The sequence below is a fragment of the Podarcis pityusensis genome (genome assembly GCF_964106645.2).
Source record: "Podarcis pityusensis genome assembly, chromosome: 15".
In the NCBI taxonomy this organism is placed as follows: Eukaryota; Metazoa; Chordata; class Lepidosauria; order Squamata; family Lacertidae; genus Podarcis; species Podarcis pityusensis.
The window spans coordinates 22,824,093-22,842,098 of NC_138040.1; the positions used below are offsets into that span (position 1 = coordinate 22,824,093).

Genomic DNA, 18,006 nt, shown 5'->3' on the forward strand with positions numbered 1-18,006 from the left:
ACAGTACCTCCGTGTCAAGACTGAGATGGGAGAAAGGATTATGCGAAGCAGAGATTTTTTTAATCCAAGTCAGCATCTGTTCTCGGTTTGATTTTATTTTTTAAAACATTTATCTTATTATTTATATGGGTTCTAGCCTACTAAATTCTACTCAGATTAAAGGTAAAGGTATCCCTGACTCTGGGGTTGCGCGCTCATCTCACTCTATAGGCTGAGGGAGCCGGCGTTTGTCCACAGACAGCTGCCAGGTCATGTGGACAGCATGACTAAGCCGCTTGTGGCGAACGCCCTTTACCTTCCCGCCAGAGCAGTACCTATTTATCTACTTGCACTTGACGTGCTTTTGAACTGCTAGGTGGGTAGGAGCTGGGACCGAACAACGGGAGCTCACCCTGTCGTGGGGATTCGAACCACCGACCTTCTGATCAGCAAGCCGTAGGCTCTGTGGTTTAGACCACAGCGCCACCTGTGTCCCTTACGCAGATTAGATATACAGAAATTGATAAATGTAAATTAGCCAGGTCCATTAAATTTAGTGTGTCTACTCTGAGTAGGAGTAGCATGGGCTACAACTAAGGTTTTTATGGAATGCTGGAATTGCTTCAAGATTTTTCATAGGAAGCAATTAATAAATGTAAATAATCGTAATAATTATATCTTTGCCCTTTAATTCCTGCAGCCTGTCTTCCTGGTGTTTGCAACTACAGACATCAGAGGGCAGAAACTGAGCTACTCTGTACTCTTGATTGGTGACTAAGGGGATCCCAAGGGATGTTCAGGTAATAGGGCTGGGAAGAATTAAGCATTCCTTGAGCAGAGCCGCTCCATCAAAGTCATGTCCTCTGGCCACTGTCTGCACATTTTGTCTTGTGCCATTTCCCAGATGGATGGAAAGTCAAGCCAGAGACACTCATTGCTGGAGGCAAGAGGAGGCTGGCAAGGAGGTGGGGTGGCGAGATGATATTTCAAGGTTTGCTTCTGCGTCCTCTTTGCTACAGACAGATCAAAAAAGAAGGGATGGGGAGACTATTTCATATCATTAATGGGCAAGTACCAACTTTTTGTGGATTAAAAAAAAAAAAACCTTCTAAGGGGAAGGCCAGCCTTGTTGATAATTCAGCTAACCACGAGCTTGCACTTAGAAATCAAACAAAACAACTCATCCTTCCTTCTCACCTTCTAGGAATATAGGAAGCTGCCTATATTGAGCTTGGGTCCTTCTGCATGCAAAGTACGGTAGATGATTTACTGCTGAGCTACAGCCCTTGCATTCTAGCTGTGGTCATCCACTGCAAAATGGCTTACCAAGCAGACTCCTTTGAATGGGTGCCCCCCCCCCCAATAAAGACAACGTTTATATTGCTCACCAATTGCATTTATATGCTACCTTTCTGCCAGTGGACTCGAGGCAGTTCAGAGTTCTTAAAATAAAACTCCTGCTTTGTTGAAATCCAGGACTGGAAATGAGGAAAGGAATAATTTTCCCTTTGAAGTGTGATGTTGTCATAGGATGTCCGGTGATTGACAGGTGGGCCATGCTCATTCTGAGCCCTGTAATTATTACCCAATTAGCTGCCTTGAATCATCTGGAGAAAATACTCAAGGAGGGCTTTATCTCATGTGTCCACAGGTGAAATTGCTTAGTTTGGCAAGCACACAAGGCAGGGCAGGGGCGCACAACTTGGATAAAATATTGTGGGGGGAGGGAGGTAAGCCCCGCCCAGCATAATCGATCCCAAGATGCGGCACACACAAACACCATTTGAATGGCGACGCCCATCAACTTTGGGCGGGCCGGCCTCCTTAAATATTTTATTGAGGGGAGAGGGCTGAAGGGACATTGGGCCCTATGACACAGGAACTTTCCAGTGGTGGCCCTGCAGTTGTGGAACTCTCTTCGTGTTAAGGGTCCCCCTGAGTTGGTGTTTTATTGCAGGTGTATTCTGTACCCTATCACTGGTGCAATAATAGCGCATTAGTGCTGGATTTATACATGACTGTCCACACATAATTAAACTTTATTAGCTGTTCTGCAATGCTTCCCCATTGGTACTGCATTAGTGCTCCTGGAAGGAGAACTCTTGTTCTAGAGTGCAACAAAAGTAGAACAATATAGAGAAGAAGAAGAAGAAGAAGAGGAGGAGGAGGAGGAGTTTGGATTTGATACCCCGCTTTATCACTACCCAAAGGAGTCTCAAAGTGGCTAACATTCTCCTTTCCCTTCCTCCCCCACAACAAACACTCTGTGAGGTGAGTGGGGCTGAGAGACTTCAGAGAAGTGTGACTAGCCCAAGGTCACCGAGCAGCTGCATGTGGAGGAGCGGGGAAGCGAACCTGGTTCCCCAGATTACGAGACTACCGCTCTTAACCACTACACCACACTGGCTCCCACTGGCCAGAACATTCATGGTACACGATGATTTAGGTAAGAATTTACTGGGCATGCTCTGATAAGAATGCAAGCAGTATGACTGCCCCAAAACATCTGCAGGTGCAAGCAGTACACAGGATGGTGTATAACTGCCCCAATACCATGAGCGCAGGCCATGAGGAATGCGTAATAAAAAGGACATGGGTGTTCAGAAACTGCTGGGAAGTGGTAGCTCCTTAAGCGAGTCAAATGGGGAACAGTCATGATCTAGGGAAGATAGATCAGGGTCAGAGGGAGACAGGATGTCTCTAAGAATGGGGTGAGCGGCTGGGACTGAGATATGAGGCAGCGATCCTAGTTTAGAAGGACCAAAAAGCAAGTGTGCAGTGAAGCCAGACAGGGGTCACAACCCAAGACTGGGAAAGGAATTTTTGCAGACAGTTTCCTTTGGCCTGTTTCCATTTGAGAAGTAGGCTTTTTTTAAAATAGTGCTTACATAAATAGATAAACAGATTGCTGTTTCTTTGTCATCCCTTGAGAATGAATATCTTCTCTAGAAGCTAGGACCCAGATATATATCCCCACCAGATGAATGTATGTGCTACCAGTTGCACGTCAAAAAAATATTTCCCTGACAGGTCTCAACTCTGGCTCATCTGACATCCACTGTTTCCCACTGCTTGTGATGGGTGAGTTTCGTTGGCGGCAGTAACGGATTCATTAACTTGATCTATGAGTCATTCCCTTCTACACTATGTTTTCCCTGCATGGAAGATGGCCATGCATTCTGAGTGACCTCTGGCTGGATCGATGGGTGGCCTTTTCGGAGCCTCTTGCAAAATGTTGCCACAGAAAGTCTGTTCTTGCATCACCATCCCCCAGGCTCTGCTTCAAAAGGAGGTTTGGGTGGCCAGGAATTACTTGCAAAGACTAGGATCTGTTAGTTGGATCATCAATGGATGGGGGGGACATGCTGTGGGTGGTTGAGAGTGTTGTTCAGAGCTGTTCCGCATGTTTCAGAGATGGGTGGACCAGGCACTTCAAAGCAAACCGAACATATGAAGCTGCCTTATCGTGGGTTGTATCCAATGTGATGCTAAGTTAATGTTACTTTGTGGTATACTTGTTGCACCGGTGGAAGGGGAAAGACGAGCGCATTCCTGAAGATTGGTGTGCAGCAGATTGCACAACAAGAATCAGCTGTTGCCCAACAAGAATCAGCTGTTGTTCCATAAACTTTAGTTAGCACAACCCTTGCATTAGATTCCTTTGTTGCGCAACCGTTCAGCTCTGCCAGAGTTTAAACAGAGAGCCTTGCTTGAGGCGCAATGAACTATACAACTAACCTATCTAGGGCAATATTGCCTGCACTTCTGAAGTTTGGCCATCCATATGTCAGGCGCCAACTCCCAGCAACCAGCATGGCCAATGGTCAGGGATGAGGGGCGGTGCCACCCATCAACATCTGAAAAAGTTTGCCAGTCTTGGTCCATGCCAACTGGTAGTGCCAGTGCTGGACTAAATGGCACCACAGGTAAGGAGCATCTTTGGTGCCTTTGTTCACCTGTTGGATACCTTTTTTTAACGACATCTGTAGCTCATTTTATGACTCAGATGCACGCCTTGCATGCAAAATTTGCCCCTGTCACATAAGATGATAAATGTGCACAAATGCTGTCTGATAAGAACCACTCAGTGTCACTCTCTCTCTCACACACACCATCTGTTGGTCACTGATGTCATGAATTTTCTTGTGAAAGCTATCTGTCTAAATACATAAATGCATAAATGCATATGCAGAGAAAGGTGGCCCCTGTTGCCAGCCTTACAATTGAAGCTGAACCTTTTGTACTGTTTTGTTTCAGCTGTTGAACGTGAATAGGCAAGTGGGACCTGCCACAAAAAGTTGAACTCTATTTTCACCTCCTAATAGATGCGTCGGCTTCCTGGAGACTCCATTCCATTCTTCTGTTTGAAAATCTCTCTCTCTCTCTCTCTCTCTCTCTCTCTCTCTCTCTCTCTCTCTCTTTCTCTCTCTCTCTCTATTTTACACGCACACACAAATGCACATACTTCAACTGTCCATGCCTTGTTAGCATGTTCAGACCTCTTTGGGCTGCTTATCTTTTTTGGATGGGGGATAAATTTAGGATGAGATTTTCAGGATTTGTCCCTTGTTCACGTGAATGGAAATTTGGATAGATGGGTCTGTGGAGCTGGCTGGAATCTCATCATCGTCTGCATTTCAACACATCTATCTCTCAGCCCTGTTGAGCAGTTTGGTGTCTTCTGATGCCACTGAGGATTCTGCCATCAATTCTGAATTTTGGTTCACTAGTTCTTAAGTGTGACTACTGCTCATCACTGCAGGTGAAGCTTCAAGGATTGAATGTAGTGTCAGGAACCTACAGATTCATGTGCAGGTGCCCCCATGTGATGAGACACTGAACTGCAGGTGACAACTCATCTTTATAATCAACATTATTATTATTAAAACTCTCTGGTTTGTTGGTTGGTTGGTTTTTACAAAAAATAAGTCAAAGCTACTTAACAACAGTAAATAAGTAATGTGGGGTGGCGGGTGGCACTGTGGGTTAAACCACAGAGCCTAGGGCTTGCCGATCAGAAGGTCGGCGGTTTGAATCCCCGCGACGGGGTGAGCTCCTGTTGCTCGGTCCCTGCTCCTGCCCACCTAGCAGTTTGAAAGCACGTCAAAGTGCAAGTAGATAAATAGGTACCGCTTCAACAGGAAGGTAAACAGCGTTTCCGTGTGCTGCTCTGATTCGGCAGAAGCAGCTTAGTCATGCTGGCCACATGACTCGGAAGCTGTACACCGGCTCCCTCGGCCAATAAAGCGAGTTGAGTGCCACAACCCCAGAGTCGTTCGCGACTGGACCTAATGGTCAGGGGACCCTTTACCTTTTTACTCTAGATATTGTGCATTACAGCTTCCATTAGTCTCGACCAGAATGGTTGATAGCCACAGATGATGGGAGTTGAAGTCTAAATATCTGGAGAGTAGCGCATTGGCCACACCTGCTGTCATTATTTAAAATATTTTTTCTGCTTTAGACATTACTGTGTTAGTTTGTATGCTGCCCTTCCTGTAAGTACCTCAGGGCAGTGTATCTTCACAACAACCCTGCGAGGTCAGTGGGTCAGGGGATAGAGGTTTGCCCAACTCCCGCCCCCAACCCCCCATGAGCCTAACTGCTGAGCAACGCTGAACAGTAATTTATCATAAAATGTTGTCTTTATATCTAATTAGGATGGGCCAAAGCTGCTGTTGTGAATGTTATAGAATTGACCAGATTCCAATTTATTGCTTCTTAAACACCCTGTTTCCTGCCTGCCTTCCCAACTCCATCTTGCTTGCAATAACAAGATTTTAAAAATCGTATTTACATGTGGGACAGGACCAAAAAGGCAGCATTGTAGAATTGCAAATGGAAGTGTTTCCTTAAAAAAATGGTGCTTGTGTGTGCCCAGATTTTTAAGTGAGCGTGGATGCTTTTTACACGTGCTAACAACATCGCTCCCGGCGTAAAAATTTCCCGACCCTTTCAAGGAAATTAGTTACATTAAATAGATGATGTCAAAGCCAGGTCTGCAGCCTTGTTTACAAAATGTACATGCATGGCTGATGATGCCCCGTGCCCCCCAGTTCCCCGGCATGGTTTTGTATTACCGTTTCCAAAGCCCTTCCAGCGACTAGAGTGCCTAATAACAAAACAGCGGTGGATATTTATTACGTTTCCAGGTTTCTCATTTTCTCCATTTCAAAACAAAACAAAACATAACGTCCTGGAGAGTCTGCATTGCAGCAAGATGGTGATTTGCTGCCTAGGAGACTGTCTTAAGGACTGGCAACCATTTATTTGCTGTGCCCTGCCGGCGACCTTGTGTCTTTATGGGCAACGCCTCTTTGTTAGACTCCCAGCGTCCTCGCCGCACGCGAATGAACTTGGATGGCTGTTTGCAGATTAACTCAGGATCAATAGTGGGGTCAAAGGGCGAGCAAGAATAAATAATCAATCTGGAGGGAATAAATTAAGGCCTTTCTCGGGTTATTCATGGACGGCCTTCATCTCTCCCAAGTACTCCTTAGGCCAATTAATCTCCTTCGTTTAATTTACGCCTCCCAGCATCTAATAGCAACGAAGGTCGTTTCTTTTGAACCAGCCTGAAAATCGCCAGCTTTTTGCTGCTACTCACAAGTCAGTGGGCAATTTGGTACAGCTGCTTACAGCTCCACTTCTCTAGGGACGAATAGGTATAATTCATCCTATCCTGTGCATGCAGAGATGTGTGAGCAGATGGTGACCTATAAAGCAAGGATAATGTGGGGTCCTACAGGTGGTGTTGGACTACAAATCCCATCATTCCTGATTGTCGCCCCTGCTGCCTCCAGCTTGTGGGAGCTGTAGTCCCAAACATCCCCTTCCATAAGGCATTCCGGAGCCCTTCCAGCCAACCTGCAGCCAGGCATACTACTACATCATCCGTTTATTTGTATGCCGCTCTTCCACAAAATTGTACCTGAAGTCAGTGGCGAAGCTGCATGCTCCTGCACCGGGGGGCGGAGAGCAGGTGGGGGCGTGGCTGGTGTGCATCCTGGGGGCATGGTGTGCCGTCCTGTGGGGCATGGCGTGTGTCCTGGGGGCATGGCATGTCACCCGCGGGGGCATGGCATGAGTCCCGGGGGCGTGGCGCACCACCCGCACCTCCTGCTCTAGAGGGTAGGACTCGAACCAATGGCTTCAAGTTACAAGAAAGGAGATTCCAACTAAACATACGGGGGGGGGGAGACTCTCTGACAGTAAGAGCTGTTCGGCTGTGGAACGGTCTCCCTCTGGAGGTGGTGGACTTTCCGAGAGCCAGTGTGGTGTAGTGGTTAAGAGTGGTAGTCTCGTAATCTGGTGAACTGGGTTCGCATCTCCACTCCTCCACATGCAGCTGCTGGGTGACCTTGGGCTAGTCATACTTCTCTGAAGTCTCTCAGCCTCACTCACCTCACAAAGTGTTTGTTGTGGGAGAGGAAGGGAAAGGAGAATGTTAGCCGCTTTGAGACTCCTTTGGGTAGTGATAAAGCGGGATATCAAATCCAAACTCCTCCTCCTCCTCCTCCTCCTCCTCCTCCTTCTTCTTCCTTGGAGGTTTTCAAGTAAAGGTTGGATGGCCATCTGTCATGGATGCTTTAGCTGAGATTCCTGCATTGCAGGGGGTTGGACTAGATGAACCTTGGGTCCCTTCCAGCTCTAAGATTCTATGATTTTTAAACTACTCTGGGAACTGTAGCTTTGGGAAGGGAATAGGAAACCTTCTAAAAACCCTCAGTAACCTTAACAAAACTACAAGTCCCAGAATTTTGCAGGGGAAGCAATGATGTTTAAAGTGGTATCATAGTGCCTTCATTGTGTGGTATGGGTGTGGTCTGAATGTACCTCACAGCTCCCCCCCCCATCATTGGCTGGAGTTACACCCCATTTCCCAGTAGGTAAGGCAACTGAAGGAAACAGCAGAGAGTGGGTTTGGCCCTACATGCCTAATTTTAGCTTGTTTAGCACTTGAGAGAGGATTAGCTAGGCTGTGGTTAGCTGAGCTTATTTTCCTCTGCATTACATGTGAATTGTTCATGCTTTTATAGCCTTTAAGGAAAATCTTAGAATGACTTGGGGGATGGCGGGTATTAAGCATCAAAGGGTAATCCAACCACATTTATAATTTCTCTGAACATCTCTGCAGAGGAATAAATATGATTTCTGGATACCTTATCATTTCTTCATAGGTAATTTGGCCGCACCAAATATAAAATAAAATAAAATATTAATTATCCACATTTTCTCTTCTTCTGCCACAGGGTTTAATGATATGCACTCTGTCGTAGATCTCTGCTTTGCCTATGAAATGCAATTACCGCTCCCTCCTGCTTTCAAAGTGAAGGCAGATGTTATATGAAAATTTACAGCTGCAATCAGCACTCGACAGGTTATGAACCTAAATCAAGGCAGCAGCAATAGTTGGGGGGGGGGGGCTCTGGATCCTGTATCTGGTGTCTGGGCTGGGCTATTGGTTGCAGTTTAGGAACCAGAAGCCCCAGTACAAGCCGGTGGCTAGGATAAAAGGACAAACAAGGAGGCAGAGTCAATTGCTGTCAGCTCCCCCTGAAGTCAGATTTCCCTTTTTTTGATGGAGGGGCCACCCTCAGAAGCATTTCTGTCTGATGAGCCTATGGGGTCAGCATCCCTCTGGCCTGATGGTGTGGCATTGCTGTCCCTGGACTCCATCTGCCTGTAGAGCATCCCCTGCTCAGTTCGAGTAGGAGATGACCGGAGCAGGTTGGGTGTCTTTTACTGAAGAATCACGTTCCAGTGCAGGTGGAGCTAAAAGCTAGGATGCTGCTGTCACTGTAGGGCTCAGACTTGGCTTGTTTGTGGCCGAAGCAACAGCAGAGGTCTCTGTGGCTGGAGTAATAGTGAGCCCAAACCAATGAACCACCAGGGATACAGCAACACAGCAGAGACCAAGAAGACCTTGTTGCTTAAGCAAGACTGGAGGGGGAAGCCCTCTTCTATTCATCCCTGTTTAGGAAGTTCTGGTGAGCAGAGTCATTTCAGGGCTGAAAGGTACTTCAATGAGCAGTACTTTGGGCTCAGACCCCCCCCAACACCTTTAGGACCACCTCCCCACATTTGAATTGACCTGGACTCTGTGATCATCATCTGAGGCTCTTCTCCATGAGTCCCCACCATGGGAGATCTAGAGGGTGGCAACATAAGAGTGGACCTTTTCTGTGGTAGCTTCCTGTTTGTGGGCTACTGGCCCCAGGGATGCCCTGCCTGACCCCCATATTACTTATCTTTAGGTGCTAGGCAAAAGCATTTCTTTTCTGCAAGACCTTTGTCTTCTCATTATCCTTGGCCTGCTTCAGTGGATGGGCTGTTTTAATCCTGCCTTTTAGTGTGTGTGTGTGTGTGTGTGTGTGTGTGTGCGTGCACACACACACACACATACACAAAATCTGTCTATCATCTGTCTATCTATATCTATCTATGTGCCTGCTTTAATATATGGATTACTTATTTACTGTTGTTACTGTTATATGCTGATATGCACACATATATATATATATATATATATATATATATATATATATATTACACGCCTCTGATCGGCAAGTCCTAGGCTCTGTTAACCCACAGCACCACCCGCGTGCCAATATCTAGAGGATTCTGTGTTAAAAGGGGTTCCTGTGAGGCCAACACATTTGTGACAGGGAGACTGCTTAATGTATCTCTGTATGATTGCTTGCTCTCTGTTCTCATCAACTTTGACTGTGTGGGGTTCGGTAGCATTTGCACATGCTCACATTAGGTTTGAGAGGATCAGTTGCTACAGGTACAAAACATAACTAGCTGTGCTTGGGAGCAGCACACCCACGATAAGAAACTCACAAAGAGACACATAAGGTGCACTCTTCTGCCATAAGTCAGTCTTCATTGTGCATAGCCAAGGGCCTTACAATATCTAAAATGTAGACATACCTACACGGTACACAAATTAAAAGAAAACTCAATATGGAAAATTACAGAACAATCACTAATAGCTATGTATTCTACCCTCCAAGGGCAACAAAACGTTGAATTAAGATTTAGAATGCATTGCAATTCTTAATATAACTAGAGCACAGCTTCTTAGCTGCCAGTGAAAATTTAGCTGCCAAATATGTAATGTGCAATGGTTTATCAGAAAGAAGTTCAATTAGCACTTCCTGAGGTGATTGGTCCACCTACAACTGAAGAGAACAGAGGGCAATGTTTTTCCACTGGGGTTCAAATGGGAAGAACAGCAAATAGTGCATAGTATCGCCAATCTGATTACAATCAAATATACAATTCCATTCTGAGACCGAGATTCCAAGATGTCTCCCATCTATATATGCTGAGAGCATGTTCTGGAACCTAAGTAATATAAAAGCCCTGTCTGAAAGTGATGGCGCTTTGAATGATTTGTCTTGATTTGGGGGTACCAGATGGAAAAGCAAGCAACAACTATTTCAAGGTCAAGTGATTCTCTGGCTGAGGTTCCTTTTAAACATGACAGCAGCTGCTGTTTTATGAGTTTATTTCCATGTTTGGCAGGAATGTCCAAGGACTCCTGCTCCCATCAGCACTAGCCAGCATGGCCAATGGACAAGAATGATGGGAGCTGTGGTCCATCATCACCAGAAAGGCAAGGGTCTCTAATCACTGCTTTAGTGGCTCATAATATGGATGGAGGCAACCGCGCGCATCTTTAACATCAAATCATCCCAACCCTGATCTGGCTGCCGTGTTTTCACATTGAGTGAGCCCCAATCTCCCCCAACAGTGAGAAGCTCCAGCACTTTCCCAGCATTTAGTTTCCTTGAAACGAAGGTCAGTTGAGACTGTGATATCTTTAGGACATGTTGTTTTACTAGCTGGGAGTGCCTGGTGGTTGCTGCTCGGGTATTTTGAGATGTTTAAATGGATAGTGCAATTTGTGAATTTGGACCTGCCATGCCAAAAATGGGAGGAGTTGCACACAAGTCACAATTTGGTCTGCCACCTTGATTCAAAATGGTGTCCGGCATCCAAACTTCAACAATCTTGGGAGCCTTTGTGCCAATTTTGGCAATGATATCTGCTTACCTGTAATTTCTATAAAGGTGGTCGAATTGGATTGGTGACCCCCATTCTCTCAAGATTTCTAAGTGCGATTTTTGAATGTATCTGGTCTACCTTTTGGCAGAGTCAAACAAATGATTAACAGAGATGGTTGCTAGATTTCTCCTTCTGGCTGTAGAAACACAAAAGGAAATCTCCCCCAATTAAACTCATCCCATCCAGTTGCTATTCTCATATACTACACTTTTTAATCTGGTTATATCATTTATTGGCTCACTCCTAGCTGCCATATTTTAAGGTATCGTGTTGGACGTCATATTTATACATGTTTTAGATACTCCTGCTATTTTATACCATTTATATGACAACCCACTTTAATGTATTTTTATGCTTTGATATTTTACTTGTACAGTTGTTGGTTTTAGTTTGTTTGGGTCTATAGTGGTATAATAAAGAATTTGTATCTTACTATATGGGCTATTGGTCTTCTACAACAGGGCTTTTCCTAGATTTTTATGGATTTATTTCCATCTTTTAGTTTGGAGTGTGTGTGTGGGGGGGGGGGGGTTTAAGGGAAAAAACCCTAAACATGGAGTTCATTAAATGCTTAATATGCATTCCACCCCCCCAAAAGCTAATGAAGTATCAGCTTAAGCGCACATTTTATGACCCACCAATAAACATGGGGCAACTGATTAGCCTCTGGCTCACTTGTCTGAAAGATAAATTGAACTACGATTGAAAGAAAGTTAATACAATTTAACTGCTAATATTGCAAATGTCACTTTAATTCAGTTACGGAGCAATTAGAGTGACCACTTCTGTTATGTACTGAGTTGAATAGGATCCAAACTGTAGCAGTCTGATTGGTCCTTGAACAATAGGATTCAGAATGCAGCAGTCTGATTGGTCCTAGAACAATGCAGCAGTATGATTGGTTGGCAGGAACCACCCAATCCTGCTCCAGATAGAAGTGAATCCACAACCTGATTGGCTTACAGTAGAATTCCAGAATTAGCCAATCATGTGCAGCCCATTGTGTAAATAATGTATATAAAGCAGATACTGTGAGGGGACATTATTCATTCCTCCTCACCACTATGAGCTGAATAAAGAGCATGAAATCACTTTGCGACTCTGAGTATATTTCACTGGCGACGAAGGTGGGATCCCGCTGAGCTGACTGCCACACACAGCACCGCAGCACCGCCAACTGCCGCACCGCTGCCTCGCACCGTGTATCCAGGCTTCAGCTCCGGGGCACAAGGAACTCAGAATGGCAGCCAACAGCAGCTTCTCGCCATTCAACCCAGCATCTGGAGACTGGGAAGCGTACGCCTCCCGTTTCACCTTCCTCCTAGAAGCCAAAGGGGTCACCGACGAAGAAGACGCCAAGAAGAGGGCGATATTCTTCAGCGTCTGCGGAGAGGAGACGTTTGAAATCGCCCGGGCTCTCCTTGCGCCTGAAGACGTCGCTACTGTTCCATACAAAACAATAATGGAACAGCTGAAGGGGCACTTTTCGCCGCAGCCCTCAGTGGTGGCTCGTCGAAATGCCTTCTACGCAAAGCGGCAAGCCCCTGGGGAAACCATAACTGGGTTTGTGACCTCTCTCCGCCAAGCCGCCCGGTTCTGCAACTTCTCAGAGCTGGAGAACATGCTTCGTGACCGCCTCGTCGGTGGCCTGAAGGATGAGAAGCTGCAACGGCGCCTCTACGCTAAGAAGGACCTAACGTTCCAGGTCGCTCTGGAGGAGGCCCTGGCAACAGAAGCTGCCGAGAGGTCGACCCAAGAGGCACGGCCGAGCCTGCCATCCCAACCGAGGGTCCACCATGAAGACCTCACCGACGACTCAGGATCCGACAGGGAGGAGGTGCACCGAGTACAGCAGCGCACTCAAGCAGCGCACAGACCACAGCTGCCTCGACGAGAAGGAGGGAACTGCGCAAGCTGCGGGGAGAGTCACGAGAGGAGGACCTGCCGTTTCCGCAACGCAGAGTGCAGGCAGTGCAGAAAATCGGGACACATCGCCCGGGTGTGTCGGGCTCGGCCCACCCGACACCAGGCATCAGATGACCAATCCAAGAGCCCCAGGTCCCGGGGCCCAACGCACCAAGGCAACTCGACGGAGCTCACGGACTTCCAGGTATACCAGTTGCCCCACCCCAACGTAGAGAAAATTTATGTAGAGGTACAGATAGAGGGGGCCCCATGCCGCATGGAGCTTGACACGGGTTCAACTCTATCCATAATCTCGGCAAGGACCTTAAGGAAACTGTGTCCCACTGGGGGTCCCAAACTCAGGCCGGCCCCATTCACCCTCCGGGACTTCCAGAAACGTAAGGTCCCCACAATGGGGGTGGGGACCTTCAGGGTGCAATACCGAGGGCGGACGCGGCAACTGGACTTGCTTGTGGTCAAGGGCCCCTACATTAGCTTACTGGGATTGGCATGGTTTGGACCACTGGGGCTAGCTGTCACCGGGGTGAACCACACTAGCTTACAAGTGGACGTGGACGCCATATGCAAGGAATTTCCAGGGGTTTTCGATGGGAAATTGGGACAGTATACGGGCCCCCCCATTGCGCTACAGCTTGACCCCGCAGTACGACCGGTCAGGCTCAAGGCCCGCCGGGTCCTGTTCGCCTTGAAACCCCGTATAGACGAGGAATTGGACCGACTCGTAGAGCAAGGAGTGCTGGAGCCGGTGCCTAATGCTCCCTGGGAAACCCCAATCGTCACACCCGTCAAGCCTAATGGTTCGGTCCGCATCTGCGCAGACTACAAATGTACCATAAACAAGGCCCTCACGGCCCACGCATACCCAGTGCCAGTGGTCAGCCATGTCCTTGCCACCCTGGCTGGGTCGAAAATTTTTGGCAAGCTGGACTTGGCCCAAGCATATCAACAGCTGCCAGTAGATGAGGCCACAGCAGAGGCACAGACGATTGTGACGCACAGAGGAGCGTTCAGGGTAAAGCGGCTGCAATTCGGTGTCAGCGTGGCACCAGGCATATTCCAGAATATAATGGACTCTCTCCTTAAAGGGATTCCTGGCGTCACCCCCTTCTTCGATGATGTGTTGATTGCCGGCCCCACACCAGAGGAGTTTGAGGACCGCCTCCGCACCGTTCTGCACCGTTTCCAGACGGCGGGTCTCAAGGTGAAGCGGGAAAAATGTCTACTAGGAGTGCCTCAGGTGGACTTTCTGGGATTTATGGTGGACGCAGAAGGGGTCCACCCGACTGGGGACAAGGTACGGGCCATTTGTGATGCCCCAGCGCCCAAGAGCAAGACTGAACTTCAGGCCTTCTTGGGACTATTGAACTTTTACCATTCCTTCCTTCCCCACAAGGCGGCGGTAGCGGAGCCCCTACACAGACTCCTGGACAAGCGGGCCCCTTGGGTGTGGGGCCAGCGCCAGGAGGCCGCATTCCAGGCAGTCAAGGACTTGCTTGTCTCAAACTCGGTCTTGGCACACTTCGACGAGAGGCTGCCGGTGGTGCTAGCATGCGACGCCTCACCCTATGGCATTGGAGCTGTCCTGGGGCACCAACTCCCGGATGGAAGAGAGGTACCGGTGGCGTACTTTTCCCAGACACTCAACACAACCGAGCGGAACTACTCGCAAATCGACAAGGAGGGTCTGGCAATCGTAAAGGGAGTAAAAAAATTCCATGATTTCTTGTACGGGCGGCCCTTCACCGTGGTGACTGACCACAAGCCGTTGCTTGGCTTGTTTGCCCCCGAAAAGCAGACCCCCCAAGTGCTGTCTCCTCGCGTCCTCAGGTGGTCAATTTTCCTTGCCAGCTACCAGTATGCACTGATTCACCGACCTGGGAAGGCGATGGGCCATGCGGACGCCCTCAGCAGGCTACCACTACCGGAAACAGGCCCTGACCCAGCACCTGCACAAGAGGTTATGAGCCTGGAGCTGCTTCCCGACCGCCCCATTCAGGCACAAGAAGTTGCACACCATTCCAAGAAAGATAGGGTCATCTCCCGGGTCCTGGACTGGGTGTGGAGGGGATGGCCCAGCAGCAGCCCCGGGCCAGAATTCGCCGGCTACACAACCCGCAAACATGAACTGTCGGCCCACAAGGGGTGCCTGTTATGGGGAAGCAGAGTCGTTGTTCCCCAGCCCCTCTGCAAAAGGGTCCTCACAGCCCTACACGAGACACATCCAGGGGTAGTAAGAATGAAGGCCCTTGCCAGGAGTTATGTGTGGTGGCCGGGGATCGATGGAGAGATAGAGGCCTGGGTCAAACACTGCCAGGCCTGCCAAGAATCCCGCCCAGATCCCCCAAGGGCCCCAGTCCAGTCCTGGGAGTCCGCCCGAGCACCATGGTCACGCCTGCATGTGGATTTCGCTGGCCCCTTTCAGGGGAAAACATTCTTCATAGTGGTGGACTCCTACACCAAATGGCTGGAAGTCGCACTGGTACCGTCCACTTCCACGTCCGCAGCCATCCGGGTACTACGCAGGCTGTTTGCAACCCACGGGCTCCCTGACACTCTCGTCTCAGACAACGGGACTGCATTTACGTCAGGAGAATTCCAAACCTTCACAGCGCAGAACGCCATCCGCCACATCCGTTCGGCGCCGTTCCACCCTGCCACCAATGGCCAAGCAGAACGCATGGTGCGGACCACCAAGGACACCCTTCGCCGCATGACGCAAGGGGACTGGGAGTACCGCCTTGCCACATTCCTTCTAGCACAGCACAGCACCCCCAGCTCAACGACTGGCCGGAGCCCCGCTGAACTACTAATGGGTCGGCGCCTTGCAATCAGATTGGACCGCCTTCACCCCGATAGAGCTCAGGATGAGGTAGTGGTGGGGGAAGGCAGGAACCCCCGGACCTTCGAGGCCCAGGACCCAGTGTACGCAAAGAATTTTGGGGCAGGCCCAGCATGGGTACCCGCCACAATCACCAGGGTCACTGGCCCCGTGTCGTACGAGGTGCTAACGGATGGGGGGCAATGCTGGCGCCGCCACTGCGACCAGATACGGCGACGATTCCCGGGAGAAAACCAGGAGGAGGACAGGTCAGAGGAGTCCCAAGGGAACAGCGGGGCAGTGAGGCCCATAGAGCAGGAGGGGCCAGCAGGAGAGGCAGAATCAGTAAATACAGAGAGGACCCGTGAGGCCGAAAGGACACCGGAACCAGAACCACGACTGAGCGAGCCGGTTGCACCAGACCAAACAGCCGCATCACAGCCAGCATCCTTGGAACACGAGCCAGAACCCGGAGCCCGGACCAGGGAACACCCCAGGCCACAACGCACACGTAGGCCGCCGGCATACCTTGAGGACTATGAATGCGACCTCCCGGGCAGGACTGGAACTTAGAGGGGAGGGGTGTTATGTACTGAGTTGAATAGGATCCAAACTGTAGCAGTCTGATTGGTCCTTGAACAATAGGATTCAGAATGCAGCAGTCTGATTGGTCCTAGAACAATGCAGCAGTATGATTGGTTGGCAGGAACCACCCAATCCTGCTCCAGATAGAAGTGAATCCACAACCTGATTGGCTTACAGTAGAATTCCAGAATTAGCCAATCATGTGCAGCCCATTGTGTAAATAATGTATATAAAGCAGATACTGTGAGGGGACATTATTCATTCCTCCTCACCACTATGAGCTGAATAAAGAGCATGAAATCACTTTGCGACTCTGAGTATATTTCAACTTCTGTGCCTGCATTCAAGAGTTATAGCAATTACAACCACGTGCAATTATCAGCCTCATTTAACCAAGATGCTTAAATCTAATTGATGCATGAAAGGGTTAAGACCATAGAGCAAGCTATCCTGCCAGGCATAGCTCACCTTGGAAGGCACTAAGTAATCAAACCATTGTTCCTCTTCAGTCTACCTGGTGAACTCAGCATGTGAAGAAGCTAAGCTGGTTGCTTCAGCTTAGCCGCATGGCTTTCACAAGCCATTCTTGAGTTCCTGTTGCAAGGCATTTAACGGATCCCTCTTCTGCCTTGAAGTTGGGCACTGTGACATTATTGAGCAACCCCACATTGTACCTTCCGCCTTCTCTAATGGAAAGCTTTAATGAGCAAACAGCCATAGATGGTGGCAGCAGTGGTGCAGTTAGATAAACTTAGATTGTAATGCATATTACTTCAGAGTATGGTAAACACGAACTCCTTCTTAGATGGATGAATAGGAAGCTATCCCTCACATTCTAGTCCAGTACATTTCGAAGGTATGAGACTTTTGAGAAATAATTCATCCCCAATATACTTTCAGGTTCTCCCCCACCCAAGACACAATGAAAACAGAGGGAAATGCTGATGAGCTGGGGATTTTCACCATGTGCTGAAGAGGCAAGCCATTTGCTGCTTTAAACTTTTCAGCAGCACACACAACTCCAAATTCATAGAAACCTACAGTTGTGGCATTATCAGCCCTCCCACCCTGTGCTCTTAAATTGCTATCAAACTGCAGCTGCTGAAGATAAACACAGAATAAAAAGTGGCGGCCTTTAAACCAGCACAGCAGTCCTAACAGGAGGTTTCAAAACATGTTCAACATGCCCCAAACTCTCTCTGATTGGAGCGTCCTGTGGATCTTTAACTCAAGCATTTGCTTTCTCAGTCTGCCTTTTAAAATAATCTGACATGAAGTGGGCTATTATTTTTGTTTTCTTGCTGGTGTCTCTGGCACCTTGAAGGTCTTTCCATCTACCAGATTTATTTTCCAAGAGCAGGAAGTTCTGACTAGGTTCAAGGGCTCCACCTCGTGGCCAGCCTGCATGATTAGAAGCTGTATGCTTTTTAGGGTCTTGGGTCTGCACCCACCATGTTAAAGCACTCCCCCCACAAAAAAAGAATCCTTGGAAGTGCAGTTTACCTCTCAAAGAACTACAATTCCCAGCATCCTTGGACAACAGTTCCCAGGATTATTGGGGGTGAGGAGAAGGTGCTTTATATGTATGGTGTGGGCACATCCTTTCTATTTTAGGAAAACCA

The 18,006-nt window shown here is 48.3% G+C and overlaps 1 long non-coding RNA gene across 2 annotated transcripts; it reads left to right on the forward strand.

Moving 5' to 3' along the window:
• The first annotated feature begins 6,816 nt into the window (after nucleotides 1-6,816).
• LOC308464661 lies at nucleotides 6,817-17,728 on the forward strand. 2 transcript variants are annotated; one of them, XR_013980121.1, is made up of 3 exons: nucleotides 6,817-6,961; nucleotides 10,513-10,788; nucleotides 17,285-17,728. It is a non-coding gene; the product is annotated as an uncharacterized lncRNA (long non-coding RNA). The 2 variants fall into 2 exon arrangements; XR_013980122.1 differs by lacking the exon at nucleotides 6,817-6,961 and adding an exon at nucleotides 7,844-7,868.
• The last annotated feature ends 278 nt before the right edge of the window (nucleotides 17,729-18,006 follow it).